The sequence below is a fragment of the Panthera uncia genome, chromosome E3, assembly GCF_023721935.1.
Source record: "Panthera uncia isolate 11264 chromosome E3, Puncia_PCG_1.0, whole genome shotgun sequence".
In the NCBI taxonomy this organism is placed as follows: domain Eukaryota; kingdom Metazoa; phylum Chordata; class Mammalia; order Carnivora; family Felidae; genus Panthera; species Panthera uncia.
Window position 1 is genome coordinate 17,768,109 of NC_064815.1, and position 14,565 is coordinate 17,782,673.

The 14,565-nt window shown below is 45.6% G+C and overlaps 1 long non-coding RNA gene across 1 annotated transcript; it reads right to left on the minus strand.

Moving 5' to 3' along the window:
* Positions 1-6,304: 6,304 nt before the first annotated feature.
* Positions 6,305-14,351, minus strand: LOC125928101 (uncharacterized). Its single transcript, XR_007459559.1, has 2 exons — positions 13,767-14,351; positions 6,305-6,704 (listed from the first exon to the last, which is right to left on the minus strand). It is a non-coding gene; the product is annotated as an uncharacterized LOC125928101 (long non-coding RNA).
* Between the last annotated feature and the right edge of the window lie 214 nt (positions 14,352-14,565).

Genomic DNA, 14,565 nt, shown 5'->3' on the forward strand with positions numbered 1-14,565 from the left:
AACTTTGACTTGGGTTTTACCTCCTCTGGGAAGCTTTCCCTGTCTCCTCTGCTCCCTCTGGGTTTCCACAGGCCCCGAGTTTCCCCTGTCCATTTACTGATCACCATATGTTGTGATTCTCGGTCTCCCAGTGTCTCTCCCCAATGTAACAGGAGGTAGGGACTTGTCATCTCTGCAGCCCCAGCACCAGACCACGTACAAAGGAGACACTTCAGTGAGTGTCAGGTGAAGGAAGACAAACATAATGGTTCCAGTTCCAAGGAGGCTGGTCTACTGAGAGGAGCACCTGATCTCTCGGAGCCCCCACGTCAGTGCCTCATCCTAATGGAGTGGCAGGATGGAGGGGTGTTGAGGGCTCTTGGAAGAGAGGCCCCCAGTGCAGGGATCATCAGGGTGAAGAGCACAGCCCATTCCATTCAAACCCCATGGCCCTCTGCTGCACTGTTCCAGAGCCCCAGCTGGTAGCCATTGAGGCTGGGCACCTGTCCTCCCGGAGCACACAGCCCGGCAGCTCAGCCTCATCGCCTCCAACATTTCTCCAGTGCTTCCTAGGGGTCTGGTGTTGTTTGAAGCCCTTGTATACACTACCTCATGCTTCCTTTATAGAACTGTCTTCCTCTTTCAAAAATGAGGAGATTGAGGCACCGCCAGGTTAAGTGATCACCGCAGGGTCACATGGCTAGCAGGGAGCAGTGCTAGTATTTGAACCCAGGCTCCAGAGCCAGGGCTCTTTATTGTTATCATCACCTATAATCTCTGGGGCTTGACACTTTCCAGTTCATGAGCCCTTCCCACAGCCCCTGTTGCCCTGGGTTCCCTTCAGGGTTATCTGACAAGAGCTGGCATCCCCATTTTGCAGATGAGATCCAGGAAGGAATGTCACGAGAAGGTGAGAAAGAAAAGAATCCCCCCCCCTTTTTTTTTTTACCACTCACTCTATACCTAGACATTATCTCACTTAATCCTGTAACAACCCTGGGAAATAGGTTTTATGGTTACTAATGAGGTTTAGAGAGGTTCAGTGACTTGCCAGGATCAGACAGAGAATGAACTGTAGAGACCTTGAACTCAGGTCAAGGTCTGACCCTGAACTCAGGTCAAGGACTGGCTCCAGTGTCTGGGCTACTCCCTGCCATCCCCAGATGAATCTCCTTTGCTGTCTGCACCATATCTGCACCACCAACCGTCCCCAGGCTGGTGGGACACCATGATGGCCAAGTGAGAGACACAGATCCATCAGTGACCTAACTGTATGTCCTAACCCAGTCCCACCCCAGTCATTGGCAACATCTGCAATCCAGCCAAACTTTGCCTTTGCTTCCTGGACAGCCCTATGCTTGAGGAGGAGGGCCAGAGGAAGAGGTGTAACATGCGGTGTCTTAGTAGAGTCTGACTGGGGATTAGGATTAGGGTGTTGATTTAAAAACTGGGAGAAAGTGGAGAGCCAAAAGGGCTGTCCTCTGTTCAGCAGTTGCATATTGAATCCTCTCTGTGTGAACTGAATTTCCCAAAGTGACACATAAACAGGGTCTGGTCAAAGGAGCAGACTCTCCCAAATAAGAAAAACTTCCCCAAACTCTATTATATTAAACACTATGTGACAGAGATGTGGAACTGGACAAGTAGGTCAATGGAACAGAATAGAAAGACCAGGAATAGACCCATGTATACCTAGGCTATGATAAAAGGGGCATTTAAAATAGGGGAGGGGGCATCTGGGTGACTCAGTTGGTTGAGGGTCCAACTTCAGCTCAGGTCATGATCTCACGATGCATGAGTTCGAGCTCGGCGTCAAGCTCACTGCTGTCAGCACAGAGCCCTCTTCGGATCCTCTGCCCTCTTCTCTCTCTGCTCGGCCCCCATTTGCATGCGCTCTCTCTCTCAAATAAATAACACATTAAAAACAAACAAACAAGTAAATAAACTAATTAGCTAATTGAGGGAGGATAAGAATAAACTATTAAAAGGCATTAGGACAGCTGGAGGAATGCAAACGGGTACAGCCACTCTGGAAAACAGTGTGGAGGTTCCTCAAAAAATTAAAAATAGACCTACCCTATGACCCAGCAGTAGCACTGCTAGGAATTGACCCAAGGGATACAGGAGTACTGATGCATAGGGGCACTTGTACCCCAATGTTTATAGCAGCACTCTCAACAATAGCCAAATTGTGGAAAGAGCCTAAATGTCCATCAACTGATGAATGGATAAAGAAATTGTGGTTTATATACACAATGGAGTACTACGTGGCAATGAGAAAGAATGAAATATGGCCCTTTGTAGCAATGTGGATGGAACTGGAAAGTGTGATGCTAAGTGAAATAATCCATACAGAGAAAGACAGATACCATATGTTTTCACTCTTATGTGGATCCTGAGAAACTTAACAGAAACCCATGGGAGAGGGGAAAGAAAAAAAAAAAAAAAGAGGTTAGAGTGGGAGAGAGCCAAAGCATAAGAGACTCTTGAAAACTGAGAACAAACTGAGGGTTGATGGGGGGTGGGAGAGAGGGGAGGGTAGGTGATGGGCATTGAAGAGAGCATCTTTTAGGATGAGCACTGGGTGTTGTATGGAAACCAATTTGACAATAAATTTCATATATTTAAAAAAGAAGGACAGGTGGAAAATTGTACGTGAACGTTTGGATGAGATCCTATAATGCATGCAGCTGGTGCATCCCTTTTACTAGCAGTGCACCTATCTCATGGCTGGTGTGACTCCTGCTACTAGTGACTCACAGCTGCTTCCTTCTCCCCCTGATCCAGGGACCCATTTACAGCAAAGGAAGTGCTGTGGTGGACACACTGCCATTTGCTGTACCATCGAGAAGCTGTTGGCCTGTTAAGGTAACGGAACGGTCTCTGGAAGGTGCAGCTGAGATGCTGGCGTGGAGACCATATAGTATTATCTTTTAGAATGCAACATATGCCTTAAACCAATGGCTGTTTCATGGTGCTGCGCCCAAGAACATAGGTATATGAGTCTGGAAACCTAGGATTAGAAGCAGGAGTGGTCCTGTTTACCATTAGTCCCAGTAACCTCCTTGGGGAATTTGTGCTTCCAGCCCCCTAACTTTAGGTCCTATGGGTCTAGAGATCCCAATTCCCAGAGTACAGAGGGACATTTCTGCAAGGGGACATGGCAAGAGTCCCGGTGAATTTTGAGCAACACCTGCCGCCTGGTCACTTCTTTCTCCTTGTGCCAATAGACCAAGAGGCAAAGAAAGGACTTGCCAAAGGTCATCACCAGAAGGTAGGACAGCTGCTATGGAATAGGGGCAGGAGGACCATGTTTAGCACGCAGGCAATCGATCCATTGGGACATCTCCAGATACCTGTCCTGAGTTTTATTTGTAAATGGGCAAGTAGAATAGCCATGGCCTGACAGGGCATGATAACTAGGGACTCAACCCTTCTGGGATGATGGCCAAGGTCAACTTACCAGCAAGCTATTGAGACTAGCAGAAAGACTAGTTGAAGCCCAGGGTACAAGGGAAGGGGAGAGCTAGAATAAGTGCATGGCAGAGGAAGGAGATGATGACTATCAGGGGAGGAACTAATTCTCCTCTTCTAAGTTTACCCAGAAATTGTGACCAATCAGAATGCTAGAGAAGCTGTACCTGGATGGAGTGAACTTCGGGGGAAAAGCAAGTAGATCTGAGCAGTGCAAAGGTGAAGTGTCGTGCGTGCTGCTGCTGCCCCACCAGATCCCTTTATCAATAGTACACCCATCGCCCAGCTGCCCCCATCTCTGGAGAACTGCCCAGCCCTCCTCCTCCTTAGCCAATGGCCGACTGGCACAGATGTGTGAAAGGCCTTACCTCCAGGTGGCACTAACCTGTTAGTACAATGTGGGCTCCAGAGCTTTCTCTAGCATCAAACCAAAGCTAGTCAACAGCCAAGACCACATTCTTGCTCAGTTTTCCTCACTGCCCTAATCCTTATGACCTAATTTTTCTTCTGAGAACGTTGCCTATGTCACTTGGTCAAGAATCCCCATCTCAGGCTGTTTCTGGGGACCCTACAGCATTTCCCCTTCTAACACCATTAAGAATAAATAAATGATAAAGACTTACATGTGAAAGAGATCTCTGAAATTATGAAGCAAAAATATAGAAGAATACTTTTAAGTCTTCGGTTTGAGCATTATTTGCAAGAGCCAAGACAAGGCAACAACCTAAGTATCCACGACAGATGAATGGAGAAAGAAAATATGGTTTGAGGGGAGCTGGGTGGCTCAGTTGGTTGAGCCTCCAACTCTTGATTTCAGCTCAGGTCCTGATCTCATGGTTCCCCTATGTCGGGCTCTGTGCTGACAGTCTGACAGTGCGGAGCCTGCTTGGGATTCTCTCTCTCTGCCCCTCCCCCCGACTCTCCTCTCTCAAAATAAATATATAAACTCAAAAAAAGAAAGTGTGGTGTGTGTGTACAACGGAATACTATTTAGCCATAAACAGGAAGGAAATCCTGATATTTCAGGATGGACTTTAAGGGCATTATGCTAAGTGAAATAAGTCAGACCAAGAAAGATAAACACTGTATGATCGAATTTATTTGTGAAATCTCAAAAAACCAAACTCATAGAAAAAGAGATCAGATTTGTGTTGTGAGGTGGGGGTTGAGGGTGGAGAATTACGTGAAGATGGTCAAAAGGTATAAACTTCCAGTTATAAAATAAATAAGTACTGAAGATGTAATGTACAACATGATGACTATAGTTCACAGTGCTGTGTGATATATCTGAAAGTTTCTAAGAAAGTAAATTCTAAAAGTTCTCATCACGGTGGCGGGGGGAACATTTTTGTGTTACTGCATGAGGTGATGGATGTTAACTAAACTTATTGTGGTAATCATTTAAAAATATGTAGATATATGACATATATATGTCAAGTCATTATGCTATACACTTTAAACTTGTACAGTGTTCTATGTCAATTACATATTAAAACTGGAAGGGGGGGCGCCTGGGTGGCGCAGTCGATTAAGCGTCCGACTTCAGCCAGGTCACGATCTCGCGGTCTGTGAGTTCGAGCCCCGCGTCAGGCTCTGGGCTGATGGCTCGGAGCCTGGAGCCTGTTTCCGATTCTGTGTCTCCCTCTCTCTCTGACCCTCCCCGTTCATGCTCTGTCTCTGTCTCAAAAATAAATAAATGTTAAAAAAAAATAATAATAAATAAATAAATAAATAAATAAATAAAACTGGAAGGGAAAAATAAAAGAAAACCTTGGGCTAAGAGAAAGGTTTCTTTTTAAAAGTATTTTTTAGGTTTATTTATTTATTTTGAGAGAGAAAGAGAGCACAAATGGAGTAGGGACACACAGAGAGGGAGAGAGAATTCTAAGCAGGCTCCACACTATCAGACTGTAAGACTGTTAATTTCTTAAATCTTCAACATTTCATATGCAATTGAGCTGGTTTTCCCATAAATAGTTTTTTTTTCAATTTTTTATTTGAGAGAGAGAGAGAGAGAGAGAGAGAGAGAGAGAGAGAATCCTAAGCAGGCTCCAGGCTCAGTGTGGAGCCTGATGTGGGGCTCAATCCCATGACCCTGAGATCATGACCTGAGCCAAAATCAAGAGTCGAACACTCAACTGACTGAGCCACCCAGGTGCCTCTTTCCTGCAAATAGTTCAAGTTGCCTTAGCATGCAGAAGGGACTTTTGTATGGCAAACTGAAAAACCAAGTTGGTTCTCCTGTGCAAGGATTTGAGTGTGTATGTGCTTATCAGTAACACTGAGTGTGTGAAAATATCCCAAGGCCCATTTCCCCCATTCTACCTACAACCTAATCCCTTTCTCGTGAAATAGGGCAAATCCATGAATCAAGAGAGTAGGAAAGGAAACATCTAGGTACAGCATTTTACAGAGTAAATACTGTAAGGATCATATCCTACAGATGAGGAAACTCGGAGAGGTGAGGTCACACAATGCTCCACAGATAGTGTTAAAACCAAGCCTCTAAACCAACTCTATCTGATTCCAGACTTCAGTAGACAAATGAATCCCCTGGGATGCTCTTAGAAGTACATATTTTTGGTCCCCACTCAGAGATTCAGTAGGTTCCAAGGAGCCCAGGCATCTGCATTTTTAGTATGGGAGCTATTGCCACCCCATCTCCTGGGGGATTCTGGGTCCCACTTTGAGGGATACTGAATATTACATACAACTCTGTCTTCCAAACAGGACCAGGGCTGGCAAGGAAAAAACCACAAGAGGTAGGTGAACTGTTGTAGATTAAAGAGATTCAGGAGACATAACAACAGGATTAGTTATCTTTTGCCGTGTAACAAGTTTCCCCGGAACCTTGTAGTTTAAAATAACATTCATTATTTCCATTTCCATTTCTGTGGGCCAGAGGCTGAGGCTCTCAGCAGCCTGCAAACATTGTCAGGGTGCAGTCATCTCAAGGGGCACAGGTATCTGCTTCCAAGTCCACTTATGCGGTGTTGGCAGGATTCAGTTCCTCAAGGGTTGTTGGTCTGAAGGCTTCAGTCCTTCCCCTGCTTGTAGCGGGAGGTTGTTCTCAGTTCTTGCCATGTGGACCTCTCCTTGCGGCAGTTCACAACAAGACATCTTGTTTTATCAGAGAAGCAGAGAAGAGTGCCAAGATGGAAATCACAGTCTTTTGTAGCCTTATCTTGAAAGTATGGTCCCATCACTTTTGCTGATTCTATTCATTGTACAGGCAAGTCACTAGGTCCAGCCTTTGTTAAGGGGAGGGGAAGACCAGAAGGCAAGGATCATTTGCAGCCATGTCAGAAGCTCCCTATTTCAACAACCAAATGTATGAAGTTGGTTTGGGTTCTGATTTCACTTAGCCAACTGTACAGACACATTTATGAGATAATCCAGGAAATCTGAACATGGACTATGTATTAGATGATATTAATTAAGGAATTACCATTATTTATTTAGAAGTGACAAATGTCTGCGGTCATGCTAAAAAAAATTCCTTAGGTCTTAGAGACATACCCTGAAGAATATCATAAATGAAATGTTATGATGTCTGGGATTTGCTTTAAAATAATACAACAGGGGTTGGAGGAGGGGAGGAGTGGGGTTATAGTTAAAACTGGATTAGTTATATGTGGATAATGGTTACACGGATATGGGGGGGTTATTACACTGCTCCTACTCTTACATGTGTTTGAAATTTTCCACAATAGAGAGTTAAAAATCAAACTGAATTGAAGCTAAAAATGGTACACCGCAAGTTGAAAAAACATACAAAGTCTAAAGCTGTTGCATACTGAGTGTATTTTAATTGGTGGAAAAGACAACAAGAGTAACATTTCAGATGGGGAAAGATGACCATAAATATGAAAAAGAGGGGGGAAAAAAGGAAGGAAGGAAGGGGGGGAGGGGGGAGGAGGAATGATAGTATTAAGCTAGGCAGCCGGCTGGCTACAGGAGGTGGCTGATCCCTGACCTCTGCTTAACCAAAGCAACAGGGATTCAGGTCATTCTAGTGGAACTGAGAGCTTGGGGCAGCAGCAAATCCAAGCTCTCAGGGCTTTTAGTATCTGTGAAGGACTAGCTGGAGTTTAGAGTTTGCCTTGGGCCTAGAGGGATGGGGAAGCTGGGCCCATTTCAGCAAGGGCATAGAAGCAGGAGGCCCAGTATCAGCTGGTGGGGACGTATTACATTGGGGTTCAAAGTTCTCCACAGTTCATTACAAGGATGCAGTACTGTGCAGGAGGCCACAGTCTTGTCTTACAGATCCTAGAGGGTGGGGAGAATAAATCCCAAACCCTCATCTCTAGACATTCTGGATTAGGCCAGGAAATTTGCATCAAAGCTGCCTAGCATGGGGCTTGGCATACAAGAAGTATTTACTACCCATTTATTCAATCTAGTGGCAGTGGTAGTGATCCTCAACCAATGAGATGTGTACTTCAGAATTTTCTAGAAAATGTCATTTGATTCTTTACAATTGTGGTTCTTTACAAAGGTAATGTAGTCATTTGGGGACAGATAACTCATTTGGTTCAACACGCAAAAGGGCCGAAAAGGCATCTGTTCAGTGCAAAGGTTTTCTCCTACCTGTGCTCCCCAGCCACCCAATTCCCCTCCCTGGAGGCAACCAAGGCTACTTGTTTCTTCTGAATATTTTCAAGGACATTTTATGTATCTGTAATCAAATTTGTATGTTTGGATTTTGCCTTTGTAAAACAAACAGTAGCAAACCACACACGTTATTCTGCTCCTTGCTTTTTTCACTCAATATTTCTCAACTATTTGCAGTGACATGGATAGAGCTGGAGAGTATAATGCTAAAGGAAATAAGTCAGAGAAAGACAAATACTATATTATTTCACTAATATGTGGAATTTGAGAAACAAGACAAAGGGGAAAAAATAAGAGAGAGAGAGAGAGAGAGAGAGAGAGAGAGAGAGGCAAACCAAGAAACAGACTCTTAACTATAGAGAACAAACTGATGGTTACCAGAGGGGAGGTGCAGGAGGGAATGGGTGAAATAGGTGATGGAGATTAAGGAGGGCACCTGTCCTGATGAGCATTGGGTGATGTATGGAAGTGTTGAATCACTATATTGTATATCGGAAACTTACATAACACTGTATATTAACTGACTGGAATTAAAAAAACTTAAAAAACAATGTTGCTCAAAAATCATCTCATACTAGTTCTTTGTTTTAAACCACAATTTTATCTGTTTGTTCTACTTTTACAAGAAAGTGGAAGAAACTGAAATATGTCTGAAAAGTTCCAAGTAATATTCTGAGTTCATTGCATAATTTAAACCCCTAACTTCTATATCCATTCTAAGCTAGAAGACTTGTCACAATTGTGTTCTTCTTCCCCCCCTTATTATAGTATAGTGGTTTGTTGTTGTTTATTGTGGTCAAATACATATATATGTATATATTTATTTATTATATATATATTTATTATACATATATGTATAATACATATATACATAAATACATATATGTACTTATATATGTATTTATTATATATGTATATATATAATACAATTTATCATTTTAAAAACTTTATTTATTTTGGGAGAGAGACATAGGAGGGGCAGAGAGAGACAGAGAGAGAGAGAGAGAGGGAGAAAATCCCAAGCAGGCTCCACACTGTCAGTGCAGAGTCCAATGCGGGGCTTGAACTCGTGAACCATGAGATCATGACCTAAGCTAAAACCAAAAGTCAGCCACTTAACCGACTGAGACACCCAAGTGCTCCACCATTTTATTCATTTTTAAGTGTACAGTTCAGTGGCATTAATTATATCCACATTCTTGTGGACCATCACCACCATCTATCTCCAGAACTTTTTAATATTCCGACTGAAACTCTGTACCCAGTAAACACTTACTTTCCATTCCATTTCCCCCAGGCCCTGGGTAACCACCATTCCACTTTGTCTCTATGAATTTGATCACTCCAGGTACCTCATATCAGTGGAATGATACTGTATTTGTTCTTTTTTTCTGGATTGTTTCACTTAGCATCCTGTTTTCAAGGTTCATCCATGTTTTAGTGTGTCAGAATTTTATTCCTTTTTAAGGTTGAAAAGTATCTCATTGTATATATATATATATATATATATACACACACACATATATAATTGTGTATATATATATACACACACATATGTATATGTATATGTATATGTATATGTATATGTATATGTATTTGTATATGTATTGCTGCAGGAACCCACTCAGTGCATAGATCCTGGCTCCTGAACGGAAGTGGACATCTGCAAAAAGAAATGTCATATATCTACATGATAAATTTCAAGAGGTTCAGGGAGAAATTTCTACTGGTAGTCCATGCTACCAGTAGAAACTCAGCTTACTATGGACATCAGATTCTCTGGGAACACTAGCAAGAGCTCTACTGAAGGTTTCTGTGGCCACGTGAAGCCACACCCATTGCCGAGCATTTCACTTCTGGGATCTTCATTAATCAGATCCAGGCAGCCTTGGGGGAGCCTTGCTTTTTGTGATGATTGATCCCAGGGCTGACTATCATCCTCTCACAGAGGCATTTTCTGTTCACTTGTCCATTATAGTTCAGTGTATATCAGACTCCTTCCTACTTCATATGGACGATGCCAAACCATAAGACAATAAGAGTTTACTCAGCAGGTATCTCGTGCTGGGTGCTTGCCCAGGAAATCCCCTATATGGTGACACTAACTTTCCCTAGGACCCTTAAGAAGCTGTATTTGTCATTAAGGTTTCTCACAAGTATGCTAGTTCTTCTCCTAGGCATGTGAAGAGATCTCTTTTCTGCCCCCTTTGAAGTTAGGTAAAGTTATGGACTGGTCAATACAACGTGAGCAGAACTGTCACATGGAGTCACACACACATAGCAAGATGGAGCTTGTTTCCTGAGTGACGAGAATGAGCAGACCCCACTAGACATGCAGAATGAGCAAGAAACAGACCATTTTTGTTATAAGCCACCAAACTTGGGCGTTATTTGTTACTACAACATAACCTAGCCTATCCTGGCCGATACAGAAGCTATGAATGTCTACAGAGATCCAGAAGAGATCCAGAAGGAAGACCAGCCACTGCTAAAAAGGAACTTCGGGATAAATGGGCTGCTCCAGCTCCTGAATTCAGTGCGCTCATTCCAAGGTTGCAGATAGTTCTGAAGGCAGACAGGTGCCCTCCATTCCTTTTTAGCAGTTCCTCACTAGAGACTGAGTGGTTCGACCTGTTTCCAAAACCGGTCTGTAGTCCTATAGCCTAGGACCTCGGAATGAAAAACACCACCACTGAGTGGTCTTAAGTCATCCTTGCAAAGTGTCTTATACAAAATGCATAAATAAGGTTGACAGAAAACAGCCATCATTTTTGTACAAATGAAAAGGGGCTCATGAGTGCCGTATTCCTTGACTTTACTGATTTTTGAGGTCTGTCATCTTTTTTTTTTAATTCTTTTAAAACATTTATTCATTTTTGAGAGTGAGAGAGATAGAGTATGAGTGGGGGAGAGGCAGAGAGAGAGGGAGACACAGACTCAGAAGCAGGCTCCAGACTCTGAGCTGTCAGTACAGAGCCCGATGCAGGGCTCGAACCCCCGGACCGCGAGATCATGACCTGAGTGACGCTTAACCGACTAAGCCACCCAGGCACCCCTTGAGGTCTGTCATCTTTATATTTTAATGTCCACATGGTCGACATTTAATGTCAACATTGTAGTCTTTTCAACTCCTGTAAATGTTAACAATATCTGCTCATGGTAAAAATGTCAAACTGCAGAGTAGGGTGTAAAGTGAAAAGTAAAAGTCCTCCTATATCTTATATATGCAATCTCACTCTGCCACCCCCACCCCCACCCACCCAGCTGGGGGCACAGGCACAGAGCCTGGCACTGGGGTGTTATACATATAGTGTAAGAAATGGTCTTGACCCTCAATAGGCTCTTTCTGGTTGTCTCAGTTAATGGAATGGGGCCAAGAATGCTTACATTCGAACTGAAGCAAGCTGGGAGGGGACTGTGTTGCACTGGTGAGTACATGTCTTATCCAAAGCGACAGCCTTTTGCTCAGGTCCAGTTGTTTCTTGTTCAAGGAACAGAGACTCAGTGTTACTAGATTTCAGGATTTCAAGTGAAAATGGAAATCCATTTTTGCAGGAGATACTTGTTGCTATGCCAAACTAAGCACACACGTTTGGCTGGATTTGATCAGTTTGCAGATGTTGCAGTAGTCCTCAGGATGGGCTCTGGAGTCTGGGTTTGAATCCTGGTTCTACAACTCATCTATCTGGGCCCTAGTTTCCTCATCTATAAAAGGGGATTCTACCTCATTGGATTCTTCTGAGAATCAAGTAAGATGCTGAAAGCACTTAATAACATGTGAGGTGGACACCTCATAAAGCTTACAATGTAGGGAAAGAGTCAATAAATGAACTTCATGTGGGAATTGCAGGAAGACTTCATTGGGACAGTGGCATTTAAACAGAAACCTGAAGAATGAATAGTTAATTGGGTAGAAAAGTGGGAAAGAAGGGGAAGGAAATAACAGGCAGTGGGAAAAACCCGTGAGAAAGCCCTGAACAATCATGTAAGCCAACGCTAAAGCAGTGAGGACATAGAGGAAACAGCCGTCTGGAAGCCAAGGATTTCCTGACAAAGTGGTAACTGGAAGGAGCTTCAGTTCAGCCTGAGGGAGTCCCTGCAAACTTAAGACTTCATACTACTCTGGCCACTGTTAACTTCCCGGACAGAAAAACCACACACACCAGGTCTTCTGCAGAGCCCTCTAACCCTCTTCTCTCAAACGGAGAAGAAGGCAGGCGGGGGTAGGGTTTGGCCTTGGGGTCAGAAGTGAGTAGTTTTCCAGCAGAGAAGGGAGATCAAGAGGGCAGGTAAGAAGGCACAAAGGTGGGAAGCAACCCTATTTGCTCTGGCGGCTGAGATGTTTAGAGGGATGCCTCCAAGGCTGGCTGGGCGGGATGCAGAACCTAGTTTCAGGCTGAGCAATCTCGCCTGCTGCAGGACCTCAGTCAAATGGAGAATGGGCGCCCCCTGGGAGCAGTGTTCGGTAGTGGACGCTGGAGAACCAAGATGAAGTGGGCGGGGAGAGGAGGGGGTGCGGCTCAAGATAGGGGGAGACTGCCTGCCACAGTTTTCTTCTCACAGGAACTGACCCCTTTCGGCATGATGGATTCCTGGGATCCCAGAAAAGCTGGGCAGGAAGGGACCTCGAAAAAGGAACTACCAACACATGCCCCGTGTCAGGCCCTGAGCTGGGCACTTTCGTGAACATTGTCCTAGTATACCTAACTCTACTTGGAGATAGGTCTCCTTATCCCCATTTTTCAGATAAGAAAACCGAGGTTTGGTGATTTCCCAAGGAAGGGCGGAGATTTTGTATGACTCCAGAGCCTTTTCCCTGGAGTCCTCAAGACTTGGAAGATACCTATACCAGGAGGTTTGGGGGAACAAGCATCGGGTGTGAGGCACCCAAGCTCTCCAAGAGACAACAGCACGATGGTACTTTCGGCGAGAACCACGCCTCCCTTGTCGCGACAATACTGATTACTGTTGCTTTCCTTTACGAGCCTTACCATCAAATATGAAGTCCTTGCCATACGCGAGGACGGACATTATATATTACTTAGATCGCCCGACGTGTTTTCTCCCTCACCTACATTGATCCCCACTGGTGACATAAATTCTCCCCCTCCACTAGCAAGACAAGGCGTGGGACTACATTTCCCGGCAGGTCGTTCAGAAAGAGGTGGTGGGGAAAGGAAGACGGAGACTCTCGCTTTCCGTAGGCTCGCAATTTGGCGTGTCCGCCGTGATGCACATTTCAACAGCCCACGTCCTTTCTCTGGAGAGCTAAGGAAGGGACTACGTCCCCCAGCAGGCACTGCCGCAGAGAGCGAGTGATAGGCAGCCATCATTACTGTAGTCAATTTTTCCCGTTTCCACAGGGAGCAGCCTCAGTGCGCGGACTACAAAACCCAGGTCGCCGTCTCCCCTTCCCTCCGGCCCGCATCTTTCTTGATTGTCCCCGCCCCTTTCCCCTTCCATTGTCTCGACCACAGATAATGGAGCGGAGCTGGGAAGACTGCAACTCCCGTCAGGCTCTGCGCCACAGGGAGGGGGGGATTTCGATATTACAGGCAGGCGAGGAGCCCAAGGTGGCAGAATGAGGCGACGGGGAGAGGCCAGGTAGCCTGCCATCTTTATAGTAGTCTCCTTATTCTCGCGGTTCCGCCATTCTTAAGGCACACTAGAAGACTAAAAAACTACTACTCCCATCGCACCTCATAAGACCGACTGCTAGTCAGGTGTACGCCCCTCTTCCGCCATCTTGTTTGTAGTCCTCATTCCTTTTCACCTTTCCATTGTTCCTGACGAGTAGAAATGGCAGCGGGAAGGCAGCAGATGGACTGCGACTCCCGTCAGGTACCACACACGCGGAGGGTTGTGGACAGGAGGGCGTGTGAGTGCCTGGGAAGGAGGTCGGGTCGGGGGAGAAGGCCATCTTGTTTGTAGTCATCGTTCCCGCTCCTTCTCTATCCTCTGCAACGGGGAGCCTCGGGGCAACCGGACTATAACTCCCGGCATCCTCGGCTCCCGGCTTGGCACGCCCTCCGCCATCTTGTTTGTAGTCCCCGCTGGCCCCAGCGTCCCATTGTTCCTACGGTATCACCGGCGTCCGCAGGACTACGATTTCCGTCGTGCCCTGCGCGTGTTCGCCCTGGAAAGTGGAGGTGGTGGGGAAAGGAGGGGGCAGGGGGCGGGGTTCCTCTGGGAGAAGGAGGGAGTAAAGAGGAGGAGGAGGAGGAGGGAAGGAGGAGGGAGGGGTGGGGGAAGAGAGGAGGAAGGAGGAAGGAGCTCTGGAGGGATGAGAGAGGCGGCCAGGGCCCCGGGCCGAAGCAGCGCGGGGCTGGGGGACCAGGGGGGCTGAGGCACCCCAATTGCCCCCTCCCCCTTTCCCTGCCCCCTTCCATCCTTTCCTTCCACCTTCCAGCTTAAGGAAGGGGATTTATTCAAATTTTATTTAAACCCCTATCTCCGGAGGGTCGCGCGCTGGGGGGAGGGGGCGAGGGCGGGGGCGCG